Here is a 25,573-nt window from a genome sequence, read left to right as displayed (position 1 = left end):
GTTTTGATTTCCACTTTTTCATTCTTAGTAAAAAAAATTTCTTTTCTTTTGTACACTATCAAAAGTCAATTTTGTTTTTTAAAAATTCGTCACTGTTTTTTTTCTAAAGTTTTATGTATTAATTCAAGAATCGGTCGGTATTTTTCTTAGATTTTTCTCTTGCTTCCTTACATTTCACAAGAATTTTCCTAAAATCTCAATTATGTATTTTGCTAAAATTTTGTCAAATGAGAGAAAAAAAAAAACATTTTCTACTTCTTTATGACTAAATAAAAGGCATTGCTGATTTGGCCATAAAGAAGTTTTATATATTTTATTGTATTGAAAACTATATATATAATAAAGAAATGTGACTAAATCGATATAAAATATCTCCTCCCTTTTCCCGACCCAATGATGTATCTGTCTGCTCGTGCATATACTAACACTCGCTTTATTGAGCAAGCTGTTTGATCTAGAGATGCTAAATTTGACACAAATACATTTTGGCTCTATTAAATTTTAGATATAAATTGGAATTTCTACTTAGAAATTAAGTAAGATTTTAATGTTTTCCTGCTCTAATTTTTGAAAATATTATACTACAAAAATAATTTTGATATCACTTTAAAATTCCTTCTTTTTAATAATATAAATTTAGTTGGTGTACTATTTTTCCAAATTTTTGCAGTTTCCCAATAATATTTTTTGTCTTTGCAATTAAAATAAACTGTTTTCATAGTTTTTACAAATATTTAATTTAGTAATATTTTTCCGTTGTTGACAGTTACAACAGAAAATTACTTTTTATTTACGCAGCTTGTATGAAGAAGGAGAAGGTGTGTGTGTGGGGGGGGCGAATTTTCTGTACTGAAAAAGATGCCGTGCAGTAAAAAAAAAAATAGGTGACCGAAATGGTTGTGAAATTAATAGCCACACGAAGTCACTGATCTTTATTCCATTAGAAAGTGTTCATGCATTCAATAATTGAGCGAATGTAAAGCTGTTAAAATAAGATCACCTTGATATCGGTCACATTTGGATGATTTAAAATAGTTTTATTAAGAAATACGAGTATTAAATAATGTATGAAAGATTTGACTTAATTAAACACGACCAATACACTCGGCGAACCAACTGATCTCCAAAGGTGGATATAGAGGTGACTACTTTATTTATATTTATAAAATAATTAAAAATAAGAATATGAGAAACATGATACAAAATTATATATTTTATCAAAAACATTCATTGTGTTTTTCATTTCTTCTTTTATATTTTAGTTTAATCTAATTTTGTATATCACTCCTCATTTATAGCTTAAGATCTTTTATGGTATCAGGCATGTTTTTGCTGGATACAGGAGATCGTTATGAATGGCCTTATAAAAGTTACTTTCTATTTTTTTTCTTCTTATTAATGACAGGAAATGATTGTATTTTATTAAAAGTTATTGCAACATACTATTCAAAGCATTTTTGATTGTATCAGAATCATTGATATGCACCTGATTCAGTGCATAAAGATTTGGTTACGTTAAGTTAAATCAATGGCGCAATAAAGATCGGTTATTAGTCATTTTAGCAGCAGAGACACACAATCAACGAAATTGTCTTTTGTTGCAACCACAGCTTTTGAATACTTAATGATTTTACACTTTTTCAAAGTAGAAAGAATCTTGAAAAACAACAGTTCGGAAAGAAGACAGCAAAAAGAAAAAGGAAAAGGGTGTTTCCGCAGCCTCTCCCTTCACAGCAACAGGTATCTTCGAAACAAAGAAGAAAACATGAGGCGGTGAAAAAACTGGAGCCTTTTTTGAACACGTGTTTCCAGCAAGTCGACCTTGCAAACTGCCTTGCGAGTGGGATGGATGATTTCGACGATTGCAAGGAAAGTGTTCTGGATTCTCTTTCTTCCTCGAGATGAGTTGATGATCCAGATTTGGGCTTGAAGGACTCGCCAGATTGCTTTTGGAGATTTGCCTCGTTTGGGCGAAATGAAAGGATGGTTTTTAATCGGGCATGGTTGGTTTTAGTTCGCAGGTATTATACAATTGCTATCGTCTTTAATAATTTTAATGTAAAATCCATTCGTTGTGATTAAAGCAAAGCCGGGGAAAGAAATGGATGAAATGATATTCTTTGATTATTCTTTAAATTGTGCAACTGAAATCTGTAATATAAATTGTACTATAGAGAGGTTGCGATTCTTGTTATTCATGTAAATAGTTAAATACAATCTTAATACAATAATTGTAATACAATCTTAAATTTTTTTGGATTCCAATGAATTGCATTTCAGTGCGTTTTTAAATTTTACTTGATTACAGTCAATTTGTTTTGCTAATTATTGTTGGTCAGTTACGGATGACCTGGAACAAAGCTTATTTTCCCTTCCACGGAGTTCCATATTATTTTTGTTACAATGATCACAGAAAATGAAAGAAAGCACTGATGTTTATCTTATTTCCATTTCCATGTAGTACTGAAGAGTAAAGATTCTACCCAACACTGCATTATTATACCGCTGTATGTCTAGAAAGCATTGACAATTTTAGATGTTCTAAAATTCTTTGCAAAACAAAAAGAATAAAACAACAAATTCACTTGGTTTAAATGAGAGAAAAAAGGATTTTATTTTATTGGAGGATCCAGTGAAAAGAAAGCTCTAGAATATCTAAATAAAATAAAATTAATTTTTGAGAAATATGGTTGCAATATTTCATAACCGGTCATTGAACTTGCTTTTTAAGTGGATTTTTATCCTTGCTTTACCTTGTTTACATTAGAGATTGATGAATTTGTAGAATGTGTGAATAATTTTATAAATGTTACTAAGCATAATAAGAATTAATTTATCTATGTTATTTAAAAAGAATATAGCGATTAGCTAATAAAATAGAAATTTGTAAATTAAAATTGAAAAATTTTGTGAGGAAAGAATACAAACAGCAGAATTAATTTATACGTGATATTTTCGACCATAGTTTTCAAGTGAGTTTTATTAGTTTGTTGATCGATTTATACTACTTCATTGATTTGATAAAATCTTTTTCATATTTGAATACTTTAATTTTTTTTTAAAATTGTGAGATGATCACTTTGTAGGGTCAACTTACATATGAAATGCTCTTGAATTTCAAGTTCCCGATTTGTGAATATTAAATTTTCCCGTTTTAGAACAACGAAAGTTTTTTTTTTTTTTTTTGAGAAAAAATCATTTTTTTGAATCAAAATTATTCAATGGACTACATCTCATTGCTTTTCAAATCATTAAAAAAACGAGGATATTAACTTTTAACAGATGAGAAATATGGAACAAATTTTAAAATATTATGCAAAAGATGATAGATTTTTTATTAGTATATAATTTTCTGTGTATAAAAATAAGCTGAACTCAAATTAATGTTAAACATCTGTGGTAGTTGAAAAAAAAAAAAAAAGATAAATGAAAAATGAAAAATGATGGAAAATAATGAATACTTTTATCTTAGCAATTATATTTTTCGAAACGGTCGAAACTTTTCAATGTTTTTTACATATCCATCATATATAGTATTAATTATTTTTTTAAAATATATTTATCTAGAAAAATTATAAGGAAACGATTCTTGAGAAAAACCAACGACTAAATAAGATAATTTTTTTACTAATTTGTAAATGCTCTTAATCTTGAAGATTAAAAGAAATTCTATGTAGCATATAATATGAGAAATAAAATTATATTAATAAATCTGTTCATTATTTTATCTGATATGTAGACTATACACCAAACAATATGCAAATGACATGTGTCTAATAATTTTCGATTTAAATAACTTAAGAAAAAAATTAGTAAAGCCTCATTATAAACATTATTTTGTTTTCACAATTTTTTTGTAATAATTTAAATTTTATTTACTCAAGGGCGCAAAATTAATTTTTAATGACAGGCACAGAAAGAACACCTTGAAATCAACTTGTAGTTGATAAAATATTCATTAAATATAAATCTTGTTAAAAAAGAAATTAAAAAACGTGTTTTTACTTTAACTGCAAGCTTTCAAGGCAATCAAACCCTTATATTTAGTTCATAGTTTGCATATATGTTTATGCATGTATCTGTCTCTGTTGGCATTCTACCGTTATCAATAAATCGTTGGAAGATATACTTTAGAGGGCGGAAATGTGCATCACTGAGAGGTTTTAAAAATCTTAAGTAAATAAAAACTAAGCAACATTTTTTAGTATTTCTATGATGATTTCAAGAATGTTGCAGCACAACAAGAGTTTTGCCACCAATTTCTCCTCAATTTCCAAATTTTTTTTAATGATACCGGTATAGTTATCGTAAAAGTTTTCTCTAATTTTAGAAAAACTAAAAAATATTTTATGGCACATTTTAAAATACTTTTAAATTTGTTATTAAATTAAATCTATTTCAATGTTGCTACAGATATAACAATCTTTTATTGAGAGCTCAGAATCATTTTTAAAATCAAGTTTTGCAGATTTGGATAATTCTTTAGTTAATTATTGAGCAGACGTCTTTACAAAGATAATTTTATTAAAAATTTTAAAATTATTTTTAAATTTTGTGATTCAGTTAAGTTTATTTTGTGATGCGACATAGGTAAATAATAGTAACATTTTTTTTCTGAAATAGTATGAATCAAATGTTTATCATTATTTGAAGTTTAAAAATTGTTTGCTGGAAAAACATGAAGAACAATTTAACTGCATAAAAGATTTAATTGAAATTTGAACTTTAATGTCAGTGAATCAGCAGTTCGATAAAGGCTTCTCGTAATAGTAAAAAAATAATTTAAAATTAGTCGTTATAAACATTCCTTACATTTATTCCAAATATCCAAAGAAAATATTTGGTCCAAAAAGGTTCGAACTATAAACAAATATTTGCAAACTGGAAATTGTATTTATTAGAATTCAACTGATCCAAAATTTTGACCTCCCCATTTCATATCTTTCCTATTAAAATAAACTTTTTTCATACATCCACACAAGTTGAAGTTTATTATGAACTAATCGAATATGTCTCGGTAATATATGCATTTGTACATTTTCCTTCCAAAGTTGATCACTTACCAAAAAACGTTTGTGCGGCAGAAAATTTTAAATACATCGAAAGCAATCATTTCAAATAATGCCATGAATTTTGGAATATAAACTTTTGAAATGCACATATGAACTTAAAACTGATTTATGTAAAGTTTTAAATATTTTAACTAATGTTTGCTCATAGAAAATTAAACATTCAAGAAATTGTATTGTGAAGGGATAAGATGAATGAAAAATTGACTCTGAGCAAAAAGATATTAAAAAGCATCGAATTTTTCTTTTGATTTCCTTCCTGAAAATATTTTTTTATGTAAGCGGCATAATTGCACAGGTGAAAAAAAAATAAGTCTGCGCTAATTTTTTAAGTACATCAGAATTACAAATAAATTTAAATATTTGTTTTAGGTTAACTCAGTTTGATAGTTTTATTTTTGTAAAAATTTTTGTAAAAAATATTTTTGGGGTTATATTATTATTACTTTAAAAAATTAAGCACTTTTAAAGAATTTAATTGAAAACTAAAACTTTTTTCAATTTCAATGGAAAATATATTAGATATTATTAGAATAAATAAGAATAGTTAATTTCTTTTCTTGTGTTTTTTAAGAATAAAATTAGAACTGAATATGTTAAGAGAAAAATATTTTTTTATTCATTATTAAAAGTTTTTGAATATTATATTTAACTTTTTATACCATTTTTAGTAGAAAGGATAGAAAGAGTGCATAGTTTATTTATTTCGCAATTTATTGATGGAAATAGTTGAAATTCTGAAAATTGAAACTTTTACTGATTGTCGTTGATTAATACATATTTTCGAATTTTAGAAATGATGTTAATCCGCAAGTGTTTGCATTATATTAGAAACATTTTTGTTTGAATTCTATATTTATTGCAATAAATATAAGTACTTAAAACAAAACTATGTTTCAACTAGAAAAATATGAGTTTTCAATAAAACTTGTTATATCAATAACAAAATGTTTAAAATGGTAATAAAATTGATTAATTATTGATGGTTAAAATCTTATCTCATCGTATGAGTCATATTTCGATGCGATGAATTTAAAATTTTGCATTTAAAAATATCGAGCTTAATTACAAATTGTAGATTTTATTTGATTTAGTCAATAATTGTTTTGAATTGGTATAAAAAATCGAATGGAATGAAACGAATGATAAGATTCAAATCTGAATGCAAGAAAGTAAGTTAAAACTTACACATTTTCATATACATGCTGAGGGCCTGTCGCTCACAAGTAATTTACACACCATTTTTGCACATAAAGCGACTTTAATTTCACTTCTGCCTGAATTGCGATTAGTTATATCCATTTCAACGAATTCTGGAAACGTAAGACTTTTCGATTCACCTTTTTCGATACTTCATACGATCGAGAAAGCTGATAGGTGAGGTCTGGGAATGGAAATTCAAGTGATGATCTTTTGCTTCAAATATCTGGCTCATCTCCAAGGATTGGATGAATCAAGGGCAAAGTTTGTCAATTTAATTTATTCTATTTGATGTCACGTATGTGCCACGTTTGTGAAATCAGCGTAATTAAAGTGGTTACATTTTTCTGAGCTTCTAAGTGCGACTCTGCATATTAAAAATGCAGGTATAAAGAGTGTGATTGGATTAAATGAAAGATAAGTAGAAAATAAAGCTATATATTCTGTTTTTTTATGAAATAAATTACTCTTCAGATTTATTAATCTACGTAGAGTTCTCCTTTGAAATGTAGATATGTTTTAAGAGATATTTTTTCGATTAAAGAAAACAGCATAATTCTCAGTTTTGCCTGAAAGAAAATATTGCTTACTTTTAGTATGCATATATTTAATTTACTAATATAATGGTTAAAAAAATTCAAAAATTTTTATCTGACCTGCTGTGATTTTTATGAAGGCATTCTGCTATTTTTAAGATTGCCATACGAAATTAAAGGAAAACTCACTTCTTTACATATTTAGAAACACTAAATATATTTTTTGCTCTGATTTTTTTACTTACTACAAATATACGGTTCAAATCAAATAAGACTTTGCATGACATCCGAGTTATGAATGGTAAAATATTGCTAAAGAATAATGAATTATATGCTTATCTTGTTACATTTTACTCTTTGTCTTCTAATGTTTGAAATTTTTATGCTTTTTAAAATAATCTTGAAGTTATTTTTCAATGATAAATCTTCAAATAGTGGGAGCCAAGTTAAAAATAAGAGGAAAAAAAAAGGTTATAAAATTGAAGTATTGTTTAGAAATACATTTCCTGTGATTTACTTCAAGGCTAACAGTCAAAAGGGTATCATTAACTTCCTATAGGACAAGCAAAAGTTTTAATATTTTATTTTATGACAAAAAGCATATAAATATTTTAAAAAAATTATATAATATTCGTTCCTTTCTCGTTTATTAATATCAATACTTTTTCTTAAGATTTTAAATTTGCAAATAAGGTGTTTTTGCTTTAGTTTTACTATTATAATTAGATATCAAAATGATAATGTTTTGCATCTGAAGTTGTTGATATTTTCAAACGTTTTACTGCGATAAATAAAAAACAAACAAACAATAAAATGAATCTCAATCTTGAAAAAATACATAGGAATCTGCTTTTTTTTGCTTTGGAAAAAATGGAAGATCCAATTTTTTTTAATAATGAATATATATTGCTGTTTTCATTAATCATAATTTTTATCGGCTTATTCTGAGAACTTAATTCTTAATAAAAATTTACTTAAAACATAATATAAATAATTTATTATAGAAGTTTGTTGTTTATCTCAAAATGCATAACTTTTTGGGCATAATTTTAGTTGTTTATTGAAATGAATTTGGATAAAAAATTATTCAATGTGAGAGGATTTAAAAATTTATTATACTTACACTCGAAATATTTCAATCTGTTTCACAGCAAAGAATATATATACTAAAATATCAAACTATGACAAGAACGTGGAGTTCATTATTAATTTCAATATTCTACCTCAGTAAAAAAAAGTTGAATATTTTGAATTCCACTTAATTAAAGAAAGTTTATTTTTAGTAGTTAAAAATATTAATGGAATATTAGAAAACTCCATTATTTGAAACTTATAAAAAAAATGGCCTTCCTCTGTTTTTGGAAGTATAAATTTGTACGCCGACGTCCTAACCTAGGGGTAGAGAGTTTTCCTCGTGATATGGGTGTCCCGGGTTCGAGTCCTGGTTCGAGCATGGTTGTTCTTTACCCTGTGTTTTATCTGTGAGGTGTGTGAAAGAGCCCCCTTGCAAAAATAAAATTGCGCAAGCGTGTGTGTGAATGTCATCTTCATATAAGCTAGAAGTCAGACTTCTGCCCTCGGGTGCTCAGGGACCTTTACTCTCTGAAGCTACAGCACAAACTCGGCTTAAAATCGCCAGCGGGCTTGTCTATGGCAAGTGTCATAAGTAACAACAACAACAGGAACATAAATTTGTATTTAGTCACGAATTGCATTTAATTTCCGGTTGATGTGGTTTGTGGTTGATTCAGTCATTGCGGTATCACAGAGTTTCATCATATACAGCTTGTAATTTTTTTTAAAATTGGGATTTTGAATCAGAAAACCACAGTAAGATACGTTAATAGGCTTTTCGTGAAAATGAATGCCAATCACGCTTTCACATACTGATTACTTTTCCAGAGTTTCCAAATAAGTGATCCTTTCTTGAAAGTTCTTTTTCCATATCGGAGCAGTAATTTACTCACTACATATTTTGTGATTTAGTTGTATTAGCTTGCGTAGGTCATAGGAGCCGGTCTTAGGCTATTTAGCATATTGCAATACAAGGCTGATGTCAGCGGAGATAGATCTCTGTCTGACTAATTGAATTTTCTCCTTTACTTAGAAATTGAGCAGATTTCACAAAGTGTTTTCTGTTTGCTTTGAATTTCTCCATTGTCATTCTTATTTATTTTTATGTTACAATTTTTACCCCTTGTCTTTCAGATATCTTACATTTGTTGACCTTTTTTCCCCGTTTTCACACAAAGCAAGCAAATTTCCCTATGTGTTGAATTCTTTGTTAATATTTTTCTGTGGACTTTTTAATTTTAGTATTATCATTCTCATTTTTTATTTATCTCGCTTTTTTAAAAGCCTTTTTAGCATCTTTTTCATCGCCTGTCTTTTGAGATTGTATTTTTATTTTATTCAGTAAAAAGGCGCTTCCAAAACATATACTATATGAATTTTATTTGCTATAAAATTTATTTTCAGTACATGACATTTTTACACAATTTATTTTTAATATTTTTTTATTATGGATTTTAATTTGCCTATGAGGGTATGAAGTAAGAGTGAGATGGAAAATCCTGCCAATAAAGCTTTTCTTAAAAAAACAAATACTTTTTATAATAGTTTTCTTAAAATCCTTTTATTTACTTTAACAACGAAAGAGCTGAGTTTAGTGCATTAAATTTTACATTTTCGTACATTTAGAAAGTGACGATTACATTAAAAAAATAATATACATTGGATTTCAAAAATTTTGAAGCGTCGAATTCATTATGGTATATCAAAAAATTTTCTTTTTACTTTCTTGCATACGAAATATAAAGAAAATGCCGTAATCGTCAAAACATTCGAACTCGAGATTATGAAGAATCTTCATGTTTTTGACTCGGGTACGAAAAGCACATTTTAGGAAAATATCCGCTTGTCTGTGCCAAAAATAACTAAGAAGCGCTTTCATCTAGATGACTTGAATTTGGTATATGATCTTTACAACAAATCTATAGATTTCTAGGGGCCCGGGATAGCCTGGTTGGTAGAGCGTTGGATTCGCGTCCCTTGGTTGTGAGTTCGAATCCCGCCGGCAGAAAATTCCCCGCTTGCTTGGTGGCTGAAGCGCGTATAAATCTATCGTGGTCACAAAGTCCTCCATATCGAGAGTAATAAGATTGGGGGTACTGGTTCAGGGGTGATCGTTCTCTGATTCAGGTCTAAATTACGATCTGTGGATGAGTGAATGAAATGCGTGAATGAAGTCCGCCCCGTAAAAAGGGTTGTGGCGTGTGTAGCTAAGTCGTTCCCTTGGCCCTAGATGGCGCTACTATAAAAACAAGAGGCGCTCCCCCACCGGCTTAAAATCTCTGTCTTCGTAACAGCGGGCTTGTCCATAGTAAGTGCCATAAGAAACAACATAGATTTTATCAAATTTTGATCAAAATCTATTCTGAGTATGAGTTAACATGATAATTACAAAACGAAGAGAGTTAGATGGATAACATTCGGTACATAGAGTTAACATCTATATTGAAAATATCTATCAAATTTTAAGCCAAATCCAACCAGAGGTTGATTATCTGTCGGTCTGTATTTTCAGAAGCGTGTAAACGCGATAACTCAAAAATGTAATGATTTAAATTTATGAAATTTGGTATGCGATTTATCTTTTCGGGTCAAATTATGTTGTCAATGGGTTGGGGAAAAGCGCGTTTAAAATACAAACTTACCTTTATTAGAGAGTATGCGAGAAAGTTTTGGAGAGACAACTTCCTCTGCCATTATTTCGAATATTACTAAAGTCTTAAATCTGAAATGCAGACTGATTTTAAATTTTATATATTATCTACACTATTGAAAAATTTATTAACGATGATTAGATCTATCTAAAGATCTTAGATCTAATTATACAATACAATACATGCATAAATAAATCTAAAACGAATACTTCTGATACTTTGCGAAAAAAGAACTATTTCTTTTTCTCTCAAACAATTATATTTCTTTTTTTTTCTCGTATATGAATTATATAAAAAGTATTGTAATCTGCAAAAGATTCAAATTCGAGATTTTCAATATTTTCCACGTTTTAGGCAATCTTCGAAAAATATATGTTTAGTATTATGTCTGTCTGTTTGTGACAAAGATAATTCAAAAACGCTCTCAACTAGATGGATGAAATGTAGTGCATAATCTTAACATCGAATTAGTAGATTTATATCAAATTTTGAGCGAAATCGATTCAGAAGAAACCTATTTGTTCGGCTGTCCGAATATAAGTTAACATGATTACTTCAAAACGAAGAAGGCTGGACTGATAAAATATGGTACAGGGATCTAACATGTAAAGTGTAAATACCTATCAAATTTGGAATCAAACATCACTGACTCAAGCATATGATATTGGGCATGTGAATTTGTGACTACGATTGTAGTTCTGTATCAGATTTTGGTCTCAGTTGGCTGGAAACAGGCTAAACTAAAACACAAATTTTGTACCAATTACTTAATATCTGGAATTAATAACCAAAAAATCGCCAAGGATCACACGATAGATTCAGTAAAAGTGCTAAATTCACAACATTTCATCACCATTCTTCGCCAATGCCATGCAAGGCATTTGTGACTGTACTCAAGGTTCACAATTCATTCAAGGGGGAGGGGGCGTAATACCTTAATGAGAGTATGTGAGAACGTTTAGAGAGACCACTGTTTGTGGTTGCAACATAATATGAGTCAAAATGAAATGTATATAGAAAAAGAATAAATTCAAACTTGCGTGATTCATATCAAGTGTGGCAATTTAGCTTGTTGTTGTTTCTTATGGCACTTGCCATGGACAAGCCCGCGGTTACGAAGACAGCGATTTAAGCCGGAGGGGGAGCGTCTCTTGTGTTTTTAGCAGCGGCAATTAGGGCCAAGAGTACGACTTTGCTACTCACGTATAAATCATTCGCTTGCACAACCCCTTTTTACAGGAGAGCACATTCACACATCTCACAGATAGAACAACGGAAGAACAATCATGCCCAAACCGGGACTCGAACCCAGGACGCCCAGATCACGGGGAAGACGCGCTACCCCTATGCCAGGACGCCGGCGCAATTTAGCTTCAAAAAAACTTATTGCGACTGTTGTAGAAAATAAGACATGGCATAACAGTACAGCTGTGACGTTAGGTCCAATAGCTGAATATTAGACGGGAGGCGAAGTTACATCGCATAAAAATTGACGAACTCCATGTATCGAATATGGAGGATAGAATGTAGGCCTGGGGGACTCCGACCACTTCACTTTTGAATCTAAGCTCACTAGTTCTTATCACCTCACCCGCAACTCTGGCGAATCTAAACTTCATTGGTTTCTTAGTGTACCCGGTAACGAGTCTTTGCTAAGGATGATGGGGAAGATTTGTGAGGTCTCGAGAGATATTTGTGAAGAAATTCGGAAGATTCTAGGATGATGGATCTGTATCTTGGATTGTTTTCAGTTTTTAATTGATTCTTTATTTATGTAATTATTATGCACAATTACTTGCTTTTTTATGTAGATTATAGCTATTAAAAGCTTTGTATGTTTCTCCTTATATTCTTGATTTATTTTATAGTGGTGTTTTCTTTATATGTGTTTGTCATTCTAGATCTTCTTTGTATTTTCACCTTGTATTTGTGTCATTCACCTATTTTTCACTTTACGTAATGGGATAGATATATGATGTTAGATATTGGTACATTGCTTGATATTTCTGTACCGTACACTATGTTTTGCTTACTTTGGACATTGTAATATTTTTTGTGCTTATGTGTGTTACTGCTTTCTATCTGTACTTTTCAACTTAGCCTCCTGAACCCAGAATTGGTTTGCTAACTATTTCATTTAAATATTCTACTTTAGTCAAATGAACTATAATGTATAGCCTTATTTACTGTCCATATTCTGGCGATGACTGTAAGACTTTCAATAAACAAATAATGATTTTCTCCCCCGCGACTTTCAAGATCTTACACCCTTTCGGGTAGGCAGGTCGTCGTGGGATAGACCAAGACCATTTATAGAATATGAACAAGAGACTACATATGGTTACAAATATAAACTTAAAATTCTTTTAGTAGGTAAATTTCTTATACTATTTGATTGCTTTTATTACATTTTTCTGAAAATATTTAAGAATTATTTTTAAAAAATGATTTGGCGATTTAAAACCTTCTTTGCATCTTTATCATTATTAATCCAACAGGTAAACTATAAATATGTTTCAAATATAAAAAGTAAATCCTTTTTGAATTATGTTGTGACACCGACCTTTTCCCATTTCCTCCAAAAAAAATCGCCAACTTTGAATTTTCATTGACTATTAATGAAAAAGTCTCTTCTGCTGTTTGAAAATTTCTGAAAGATTAAAAAAAATATTTTCGCTGCTATGTGTTGCTTAATTGTTTTCTACTTTCCTTGCACACATATATATATCCATCAATGTCACTTACATTTCTACAAAATAGTTTTCTTTGTTTACAACTGATGGATTGCAAGAAATTATTTTTATCTCGAACACAAAGCAAATGTATTATGCATCACAGCAATCCAGGTTTGGATAAACCCATTATTATTGATTAAGGAGAAAGGGAAGTTTCTCAATTTTTCAATGATTAAACATTTGCAAACAATCGAGAGCAAAGAACTGCAACAAAACAAATAGGTAATGTTTAAATCTTTATTTTAACGGCTGTAAATCATACGCTCCACCTAACAGTTGATTTGTGAAGATGGAAAGGGTACGAAGAATTCCATTTTGAAATATGAAGGTGATAATAACGTCTGCCAGTTTTTTTTTCCAAGGACGGACATTCTATTCGAAACAACAGAAGTTGCCAGTCGAGATGACTGAAATGGAGATTAATATCGGCGATAAACAACGTAACAAGTCCAGTTTTTTTCCGTTTTTTAACATTCTTTTATTATTGTTTTATATTACCTTTATTTTTGTTCTGTTAGGAAACATCTGTTTATTACTTTTAAAAGGAAAAGTGGTATTTGTCACTTAGATTGCGAGGTCGAATGTGAAAAAAAAGGGTGCAGATTTTAACGGTAATTGTAATGATTTAAAAAGAAATATATAAAGTTCTATTTCTTGAAAAATACTCCATTTGAGAGAATGTTATCTTCCGAAAAATGAAAATTGAGATCTAATGAACTTATATTTGCAATATGTTTTAAAAAATTTAACTTTTTCAATAAACTTGTTCCAGCTGGTAAAATGTACGGAAAGAAAAAAAATGAAGATATATAAAAGAATTTCCATCTTTTATATTTTCATTTAAGACATTTATGATGCAGTTATAATCTCTTTTGCAAAACGTTCTTGAATTTCAATTCCCATAAGAATGAGATCAAAAGTCTAAGAAATAAAATATTTTTAAGATCAAAATTATTTTTAGCTCCATTAGTCATATCTTGAATATGAAATATTCTATGAATATTTCATTTGAATTTCGTATGAAAATTTATTTGAATTTGAATATGAAAATTCTGACACTAAGACAATGCTCTTCAAATTCAATTTTAAAGATCAGCTGAGTAACCAGACTGTACTTTGGTGGATTTATTTTACAGAATATGGACATCATAAAATAAATTTTTTAAAAAAATCCTAAAAACTTTACAAAGTATTAGCTATTTACTTTCTTGATTCGATGGAAGATATTATTTTTTCATTTAAAATTTTGGTCTCTGTGGGGAAAAAAATACAGTAACCATATTTATTAATTAGTAAATTAAAATGTTTCTTTTTTAGATTTGTAATGCTTCTAGGGACAAAAAGGAATTAGTGTCACTAAGGCCACTAATTTTTGCATTAATTTATTTATGCAAATATCTATGAATATTAAGGTGTAAAGAATGTATGATAATATATTATATGTGAATGTATGCTCTATAAGGAAGGTTTGTACTGCAGGTAAAACACAGCGCATCTAATGTGGAAATGTACATTTACAGGCAAATATTATTAAATCTTAATTAGAATTTTAATTCGATTAAAATTAATCGAGATTGTTTCTCGAAAAAAATATGATTTTAAATTATTTTTTCTAAAAACAAAATTATGGAAAATTACATAAAAAAAAGGATTTTTAATCATCTAAAAAAAAGTAATTTTTTAATAATATCAATTTATTTGGCGTATATTTTCTTCTGAATTCTAACAATTTATAAAAGTTTTTTTTATGTAACATTTGCAGCATTATTTTTCAGTATTTCAGGGAAATTTAAGCTGTTTTCATTGTTTTGTCAAATTTTTAATGTTGTATTCTTCTTTCATTGTTAAATGTTAAGGGATGACTATTCTTATTTTTTTTTTAAATATTCTTTGGCCATTCATAATTTTTATTTTGTTATTTAATTTCTTCACATTTTTTGTAGAATCAATTAATAAAGGTTCCTATGATGTAAAATAATATTTTCGATGTACTGATATTAAATATTTTTTAACTTTCTATCGAATATGCTGTTTGACGTTCCCATATTATACAAATAAAATGTCCCGTATCATTTTCATGCTAGAATCAATTGTTCATTTTGCTTGAGAAATCAGATTGTGAAATTACCGCATTAGAGAGGATTTGGATTATTAGATGTTTCTCTCACTTAGGGACACCTCAGAAATCAGGATGCGATGTTTCCAGTATGGTGGTTAGTTTTCACCACCTTGGTGAGTATGGAAATCTGGGGTTTGGCTACTTCTTATCGATGACGGAACGTACTTCCCACGGGAAGGGCTGTACCATGATCGGTGATGGTCCTTAGGACTCAACAGTTCCCGGCAGAGTCCCTGTCGCGGCGGTTCGATCATTCAGAATTTTCCATGCGCGTTTGGGCGCGTCGAAGTAGCTGGTTATGGTTATTAGATGATATGCATTGTTAAGTTTGCATGTAAATGCGATGTCTTGTGACTTCATTCCGCTAATAGAACAGGTATACAGTACAGCTTATATTTTTTAAATCTCTGATTCTTAACTAATTACTTTGATATTTAAAACATGATTATCAGTTATGCACAAGAAATTCAATTAAAATTAAACACAATCAATATCGTCGGCGGGCCAGTGGTCACAAAAGGCGGCTAGTTCAAATAAAAAAGATCTAAAACTCTTAATTTCTTATTTTCTGCTGATGACATATCATGCTTTAGTTCTGTTACCTTATATTGTAAAATAAGTTTCTTTAAGTAGTGCAGAGAAAAAAAATATTGAATCTTTATAAGATAATGAAAATTTATTTATTGAGATGAACAAATATCACGAATTAGCAAGGATTATTCGTAGGTTCATTCTTGAAGGAAATTCCAGTTTTTGACTCTAAGTCTTGGCTTCATCGTCTTCATCGTCTCATCCATTAATAGCATGCCAAGGCTGAAGTTAGAAAATGTAGTCGCTTTAAATGTAACCACATTTGGTAGCAGTTTAAACTATCTGATTTTACAATGAGAAGTCAATTTGATACAATGTGGAAATATAGTGATATAGGGAAACAATATATGGTTTGGGCAGTTCTTTCATTTTAATCGCATCATTAAAAATGCTCCATGTACCATTTTAGCGGATAGCATCGTAAGAGGCCGAGCATGCTGAGAAACAATATAATCATAGGAATCAGTTCTTTTAATATATTTTTTGGTCCTTTTTTTAAAGATCGTAGATCACATGGAACTCTATGAAATGTCACTCTATGAAACTCTATGAAATGTCACTCTATGAAACTCTATGAAATGTCACTCTATGAAACTCTATGAAATGTCAGATATATGATACAAAAAGTGCCAAATGCTGAATTGAGTTACAATTGATGTTAAGCTATGAATACAAAATTCTTCCTTCGAAATACAGTAGAATTTCTTTTATTTAAATTAATTCGAATTGGATCTGATTTGGATAATCAAATGAATTGATAATTATCGAATAAAATTATTTCTTAGGGGAGAAAAAATTCACCGTAATTAGCTTAAAACATATTAATTTAATGATAGCTAAAACAATGTTTGTTGTTTCGCTTTCTTTTTCCCCTTTGTACTCAGAAAGATTTAGTTATTGCGATCAGAATAATTGACAATCCGAATTAATTGACGTTTGGATAACATTTCTACTGTAACTTCATAAGTGCACAAGTTGTTACTACTGTAATTTCCCTGGTTCTTGCCTTTGTGGTATAATACTTTTTCTAAGCTTAGTGTCGGCCGAACTACCTACTTGATATTTATGTTTCAATGCTTTTGCTTGGAGTTACGATTTCCATGTGAAGCCAGTATATACTTGAGATGCCAATAATCCTCAACATGTTTGTCGTATATATGCTTTCTAGAGATATTTTGAATATAATTTTTTTATTCTATGTTGGAATGTTTAGGCTGATATTAATATTGCACGGCTGCATAAGTCAGTTGAAGTATTGAGTAAAGAGGGATCATTTATACTCCGGGGAAGAGGGTATGATTGCCCATGGTTTTTATGCTAAGGAGGTAGACTATATAAATAAAATGTATACTTTTTTTAAAGATAGACATGAGAGATAGACTGGATTAGAAAATCATTCAGATCACATCAGAATTTAATCTTGATGATTTCTGTGTTGTATTGTTCATTAAATATAAATGCAATTGGTGATTTCAAAATCCATTACCATTTAATCGATACTTGGATGAATTCGAAGCATAGGTTTAAAATAAATTTTTTAAAAAGGTCTTACTAATTCTCTTTTATTAGTATACTCTAAAGCAAACTTTTGCTTAAATTAATTTATATCTATTTTAAGACATTAATTTATAATTTATTATTATAAATATTGCTGTGTCTAAAAATGAATGTTTCGCAAATTTACTACAAATATCTTTTTAAAAAAAATTAATAAAATTTATAGATTAACTGCTAACTAGGAAGTGAAATTATAAAAATACTGTACTATCATAAAAAATAAACAAATGTACAGAATTTCAACGCTCTAATATATCTTCTATGAATTTCGAAGCTCTAGGAAATGAGTATGAAACCGATTACAAAATTCCATCTTTTCAGTTATGAAGTAAAAGGAATAAAACAAAATTCTTTAAAACGTTCATTGAGCTCCTATGAATTCAAAGATATTTTCTAACTAAATTTGTCAGCTAAATACTTTTTCACTAAAAAATAAAACTCGTAAACATTCTACAACATTTAATATTTTAGGGATTTTTTTTTTATCTTATTCTTTCACACATCTTGCAAACACCATTTATTTAAGAAAAGACGAACTACATTCTACTAATGTTCTTAAAAGCACTTAATGCTCCATTAAAGAGAATGAAAAACAAAATACAAAGGAAAGGTTCAAAATAAGGGAGGGCAAAAACGATAGTGAAAGTAGAAATAAAACTTTAAAAGGAAGTAAAGGCACTAACACGCATTTTAAGGAATTTGCAAAAGCCCCTTACTTTGTTCTGAAAGATATTTCTAAAATTACGTGATGATCTACTTTTGATAGATCAGCTCCAACAATCACTTTCATAATAAAAATAAATTTTTTATATAGAACATTTACTTTATCATTGTGTTTCATAATGGAAGCATAAAGTCATTTTTTATACTTTATTTTTCTTTTAAAAAAAGTGTGTGGCCATAGCTTTTAAACATTTCTTCACCCAAAGCACTTTTAAGATGAAAAACGAAGTCTATTTGATCTTCTTACACCACTTTTATTTGAAAAAAGTGGCAACCACACCTTTGTATGGATGAGGCTGCTAAAGGAGCGTCCGACAGTTTCATCGATAAAGTAGGTCAAGAGCACCCAGAAATCGTCTGCTGAGTGGACACGCCCACCCCGAACTGATCTTTCAATTTTACATACAATGAAAAAAGAAACACGTGGAAAAGAAAGCGCAATTGATTTTTTAAAGTTGTCTTTTTGTGGTTTCTTTTTAAGCAATTTCTACTCATTGAAATTCTTTTTATTCCATTACGATTTCTAAGTAGTGAGTAGGTTTTTAATAAAGTATTGCGATTTTAAGAATGGTGGTTTTTGGTTAGTATAATTTTTTAAAACAAGGGATGAAGTTATTGGAATGTTTTTTTATATAATACAGGCGAATAATAAATAAATTCCTAAAATATGATTTATTTATATTTATTGATGATCTAATCCATAAATTTAATATATTTTAATTAATACATAAAAATTGGGATAATTTCAACATATTTTCTCACATAAGATTTTCATAATATCTGATCAAAATCGTTTTATGTAATTAAAAGTTTTTTGTTGGTATCAATGAAATACTTTGAAAGTATCCAAAATAGCATTTTTCATTCATGGTTAGCAATTATTTTTTCTTTAATCTTGTAATTTTGAAGTTTTTCAGGGAAAACTGCCAAAATTATTATTCTTCGAAAAAGATTATTTATGACATGATGCTAGTATGATTCCCGATTTTTCTTTAAATTCAACAATTTCTAAGAAATTTTTATAAATTATAGAATTTTAATTTTCAGACAAATGAATTCACTTTAACTTTTGGAACCAATATTTTTATATAATATGTTCTAAAATTCAACAAATTATCGATCCATAAATGTAAGATTCCTTTCAATGTTTTTCTTTGATTCCTACAATTCTGTAAAACTATATTTATAACTATAACTTCTATAATTTATACATAAATAAAGGTATGCATTATTTTCGTAGGAAAAAGTAGAATAACAACTCCTATGAAGTAAATGCAATAATTAAAAATAATATTATTATCTATGCAAATAGTAATAGGTTTATAAAATTGTCTTTACAAATGATTTTTATTTTATTTTATTTAATATCCAGTGAACCGCTTTCTTTGGATACAAAATTTCATACATATCTATAAAATTTGTGTATAAAGCGATTAAAGCTGAATTTTTCGACGTTTCCGATCCTTTCTTTTTGATTTTATACATCACAGAGCAAAAAAACGCAAAATATTGTACCTATATATTAACTATTGTAATACAAAACTCTGATTGTATTTCAGTATTTCGCATACGGGTAAAAAAAAGTCATGAATAAGATTAAACATGCAGAAAATCATTGACGATATAATTGGAATCTATCCTTATTAAATGTCATGATTACAAAATACGGTGAAATAATAAACTATGATTCAAGTAAGTAGTTAGGAATTACAAATAGTCTAAATAATTCAAAATGAAAGAATTCGATGAATAGCGTTCTTAAGTGATCTTAAGTGGAACAAAAAAAAAAAAAAAAAAAAAAAAAGATTTATATAAAATCAGATAATGCCATTTGTTATTTAGATTTTTTAAAAAAGTAAAAGTAATCATACTAATTTGATGGTCTTAATAAATATCCATTCGAATAATTTTTCAAATAACAAGATTGATGTTAATCAAATTCTATAATCAATTTAAATATGAAATTTTCTACGTAAAAACAATTTAATGGATCTGTGATAGCTAAAAATAAAGACACCTCTGTTTATCAATTATCTTAATACTTTTTTTTTATCTAGTTTTACTAAAAAGGTACTATTCTTTTAAAATATCAGACTAAAACTAACTTAAAAATTATGGTCTTAATCTTTTCTGTCTCTGAAACTAACAATTTAAAATCGAACTTAATACTTTTACGCCAAAAGTTCTGTAATTTAAAAGTATTTACTCAATCTGGATTTTATTTTAAGTTTTGCATTTACAACTGACAGTTCATTGGAAGGATTTCCATGAATTTGTTACTAGTTATTTAAATAGTCAGATTTAACTCCAATTCGGTATACTCGATGCATTATGGAACAAGACAAGGAAAACTGTGTCAAAGTATCTAAAGTCCGGTCAGATTAGAAATTGTAGCTATGCTTTGACTTTTCCGTGACAACAAATTCTGTTGATACTGATTTGTTCATTGGTAAAGGGATGGAAAGATATGCAAAAGTGTACATTGATCTTAAATTAGAATGGACTTATTTAATTAGAGTCAATATTATTCAGGGGAAATTACAATGCTGAAAGACATAAAATTGAACATTAAAAAATGGTGGCTATGTTCTATGGTTTAGTTGATTCAGAAACGATAATTCTTAATATGCTACAGCTAACACAAAAGTTTAAACATTGTTATTTTTCGTAACTTTTTTAAAGAAATGTTGGATCAATTACTACAAGTTTATGCACATATACAGAGTGATTATAATTAAAGTGCAAGTGTTTAAAAGACTGTAAAAGAAAAACTACTTGGAGTATGTTAAAGAAATTTTGTATATGTTATATACACAACATGGGGAAATAAATTACACAATTTAAAAAAGTTCCTTTTTTTGCAATAGATGGCGCTGTAGATTATTTAAACGTTGGTTTTGCTCTATACTATGTCAAAATATCACTTCAATTTAAAATCATCATGATGTTAAAAGTCATGTAACCTTAAGCTATTGCCATGACTTTGTCAAAGGTAGAACATGCTCTGTTAGTAAAATGTTATTACCAAAAGAATAGCAATTATAGTGCTGCTTTGAAAGAATATCGCCGTCTTAAAGATTTGAGAAAAGGACCGATGTCTGTGAATGGCCTAAAGAAAATGATTAATAAATTTGAAGCAACAGGAGAACTCGGAGTGCTCCTTGGAACTAGAGGAAGAAGATCTGTGAATCGGGAAATTGTGGCAGAGATTAGGGAAACAATTGATTCAGGGTAGTGGATCAGCGATCTGTAAGCACTACATGTGTAGCAAAGATTTTATCCAAACCATTGGCGACTACGCAAAGTCTTGCGCTACATTTTAAGATGCTATCCGTACAAAATTAAAATTTTCAGCACTTGCAACCAGGCGATACACAACAAAGAAATGATTTTACCAACTTCAATCTTGCCAAAATTGATGAAGACGAATCATGGATTCGAAAGATTTTGTAGACTGCTGAAGCGCATTTTATTTTATCCGATCAAATCAATATCCATAACTGTAGGATATGGGGCTCATTCAACCCGCATACTTTTTTTGGAAAACCCTTGCATTCAACGTTTGTTACAGCTTGGTGTGGTATAACTGCTAACTTTATTATTGGTCCATTTTTTTTCGAAAATCTTACATCAACAGGGTTAATTCCTTGCATCGTGAAAGGCACTAGTTACACTCAAATTTTAGAAAGTAATGGGATCCCAGCTTTGAAAGACAGAAACTGCCTCGATTCAACAATATTCATGCAAGATGGTGCACCACCATACATTGTGTTATACAAGTACTTCGCCAAACTTATAGTGAGGATCGTATAGTTAGCAGATGTTTCCAAAATACGTGGCCACCTCGTTCACCTGATTTGAATACTTATGATTTCTGGCTGTGGGGATATTTAAAAGATCGCATCTACAAGAACAAACCTAACTCTGTTGTTGCTTTAAAAAGCAGCATTATTAGACATGTCTTAATAATTCAGCAGGAAACACGAGGAGCTACAGTGAATTATGCTGTCTTGCGTCTACAGCATTTGATAGGACTTGAAGGATCCCATATTGAACAAATATTGTAATACATTACGCATTTCATATTTGAACAAAGAAAAACGTTATAATTACAATGTATAAAATATTGTCATTAAAAAGCGCCACCTATGACAAAAAGTTGAACTAATTTTTTTTTATTGTGTAATTCATTTCCCCATAACATATACCAAATTTCTTCAACATAATGCAAGTAGTTTTTCTTTTACAGCCCTTCAAACACTTGCACTTTAATTATAAACACCTTGTACTTTCTTGTACTTAATACCTAATGTATCAAAAAGAAAATTTTAATTACTTATTTTTTATTTTGCAGTAATAAGCAAAACTAAAGTTAGAAGTGTCAAAAGTTTATATAAATTAACAAAAACTAACTAAATCAGAACAAAATATGTAACTTTAATATCTTGTTAGTTTAGTTTCTTGTTTCCATTATTCTTAACTAATTTTTAAATACGATTGTTCATTGAAGAAACCAAGTTCTGCATAATCGAAGCTCCAGCTCTTCAGTAGAGAAGTATTACCTACTGCTTTCATAAACTTTACGACACATAATGTCTCAAACATTTTCGATCGGATTTAAGTCCGGGATTAGCAATAATCACTCGAAATCTGTAACATTTTTCAATTCTGACCAATTTTTTTTTGGTTTCAGTAGTATGTATACTCGCATTATCTTGTTGAAATTATCATTGCTGGTCTCTTAAAAGCTCCTCAAATAGTAGTAAATCTTCAATGTCTCTACGTAGCGTTTTGTTTTTCAGTTTAGTGACTTTCAAGAAAATCTAAACCTACTTGGCTATTAAAACAAAATGCAGCCCAAATCATCAATAAGTTCTCATCTTACTGCCGACTATAGAAAGTCGTTGGTTCTTGGCGCAAGACATGCCAACAGGACGTCCAATCATTTGGTCCATCAAAATTGCACTTTTTTTCATGTTGAATATTACTATATGATACTTTGACCCATACTAGAAATATTTTCGAACCCATTTATTCGTTGAATTTTATGTTATGCTTCCATCGTTGGTTTTCGTTTCATTTTACAATAAAAAATCGCATTCGTCCCTCAAATATGTCGGCGAATCGTTTCTTTTGATATTTTAATACGGAAGCACTTTGGCTTTGAAGTAAACTTTATTACCTTTGAGGATACTAATTTTTGAATTCGCGTGATCTTCTAGATCTTATTTTCGCTTTATATCCTTACATTGAAAATGAAATTAGATAAACAGACTTCTTAAATCTATTAAAAATACTCGCGATTTCTTCAATCGCGTACTTTTTGATTTCAGCATCCACACTTTACTAACCTCCGATTGAATTTGGTTCCAATATCTGTACTAACTATTGTTATCAAATTTTAAATTTTATTACCTCAAACGTGTGACGTTAAAAGTTTAAAATTCGCATGACTTTGCCTGGTGTTTTCAAAAATTCGCCATAGTATCTATACTTTGGAACCAGTACAATTTTTTTTTTATTTACTATAAATTATAAATTGTCTAATTCAAACTTACTGTTAGTTGCATTAAGAATAAGGTGTAACAAAATTAATGTATACGAGCTTGTTGAAATTAGTTCAGCATTTCTTTAAAGCAGCAATAAAAAAGCAGTGTATAAACTTTTGTGTCAGAGTTTAGTTCTTTAAAATTGTTAATAAGTACATGTAATTTTTAATGGGAATTATATATTTTGTGTGAGAAACGGGAGAATAGGATATTTTTTATTCGTATCTATCACAAAATATTAAAAATGTGTCAGAACTTGGCTAATTTTCTTTATTTCGATTCGCTTTCTATGTGTTTGTAATAGTTTGAATTACTTTTTGCATACATTTTAAAAAGATACTTTCGTTTTATTCTGTATTCATTTTTCTGTGCATAATTTTAAGAAAGAATCACTGTTTGTCTGTTTTTGTGATTGACACCATGCTGTAATTTCTTTAAAGAATTCTTGTGTGTGAATCATGGTTTTCTCTGTAATCATTGATTCCTTATTTAAAACTTTTAAAAAAAGTAAAACTTGAAATTTTTTAAGAATTAAGAAATTTTGATGTTTCTTTTTGATTGAATACATTATACTGCAAATATAATTTCTGATGAACGGAAAGTCTTTAAATATTCACTAACGATCATTCAGGACATTTTCTTCTTCATAAGCACAACAGCCCCTTGCAGACATTGGCTGCTACAACCACGCGCACTTTGCAGGGGATGGAAAGCCCATTCCCCGCAACCCCCTTCCAGTTCTTTATCCTCAGAACACTCAGATCTCTTTCCATATCCTCCAGCCATCTAGTTGGAGGTCTTCCTCTGACCCGAGATCCCGCTGGATTTTTAAAAGTGGCTGTTTTCAGGGCTTCTCCAGATATAGCCGAGCCATCTTAACCTATTGCTCTGGATAACCGGGATTAGCTGTGGTTGCCTATAGAGTTTGTATAATTCAAAATTGAATTTAGTTCGCCATCATCATCTCTCTAGTACTGAGCCAAAGATAGTTCTAAGGATCTTTCTCTCGAACATGTTCAGAGAACGCTGAGTGTCCAAGTTAAGTGTCCTTCATTTGCATAGAGCAGAACAGGCATATTAAGAGTCTTATAAATTCTTAGTTTAGTTCTTATAATTCTGATTAGGTTGGATCTTGGTTATTTTTTCAGTCCAAACAAACATTTATTAGCTATTTTTATTCTGTTGTCAATTTCTGCTCCGAGTTTATTATTGTCATTAATCATTGTGCCAAGGTATTTGGAGTGATCGATTTTTTCGAAAGTATGACCGTTAATACACAGAGGATTCAGGACATACGATACGGTAATATTTCACTAGTAAAAATAATTAAGAAATAAAGCATTTTCATATTATTTTGTTTTGATTTCTACTCTAACAAACTAAACTCGGCTTATAGAAGATAGCATAATTTTACTTAGAAATTCAAGAGCACAAAGAAAAGATTCATATTACCAATGAATTCAAATTAAAAATTTTCGAATTAATAAAGTCTTCAGAATTCGGAGTGTACCGAGGAAATCTCGGAAGCTTAAAAAAATACTAAGAATTCAATTATTTCAATTCTTAGTGTTTTCCATATCCAATTTTAAGATTATATAAGTAATCATAAATAATTTCTCATTTCATCTTAAATTTTCCTTTTTATAGATTCAAATTAATTATTTCATCGTAGTTTCACACTTCAGTTTCCAATTTTTGGGACAAATGCTGAAAATATGTAAGCTTTCTGTTCGATGTAAAGTTATTTAAAATATTTACCATAAGAATTC

General features: G+C 29.3%; 1 long non-coding RNA gene across 1 annotated transcript in view; it reads left to right on the top strand.

The window, feature by feature from the left end:
• Window positions 1–1,905: 1,905 nt before the first annotated feature.
• Window positions 1,906–25,573, top strand: part of LOC129966905 (uncharacterized) — a 69,906-nt gene continuing 46,238 nt past the window's right edge. The window contains exon 1 of the long non-coding RNA XR_008784311.1: window positions 1,906–2,021. This is a non-coding gene — a long non-coding RNA (uncharacterized LOC129966905). The remainder of the gene's footprint in view (window positions 2,022–25,573) is intronic.

The sequence above is a fragment of the Argiope bruennichi genome, chromosome 4 (assembly GCF_947563725.1).
Source record: "Argiope bruennichi chromosome 4, qqArgBrue1.1, whole genome shotgun sequence".
Classification (NCBI taxonomy): domain Eukaryota; kingdom Metazoa; phylum Arthropoda; class Arachnida; order Araneae; family Araneidae; genus Argiope; species Argiope bruennichi.
Note: the sequence above shows the minus strand (reverse complement) of the source record. Positions and strands in the feature narration are given on the sequence as shown.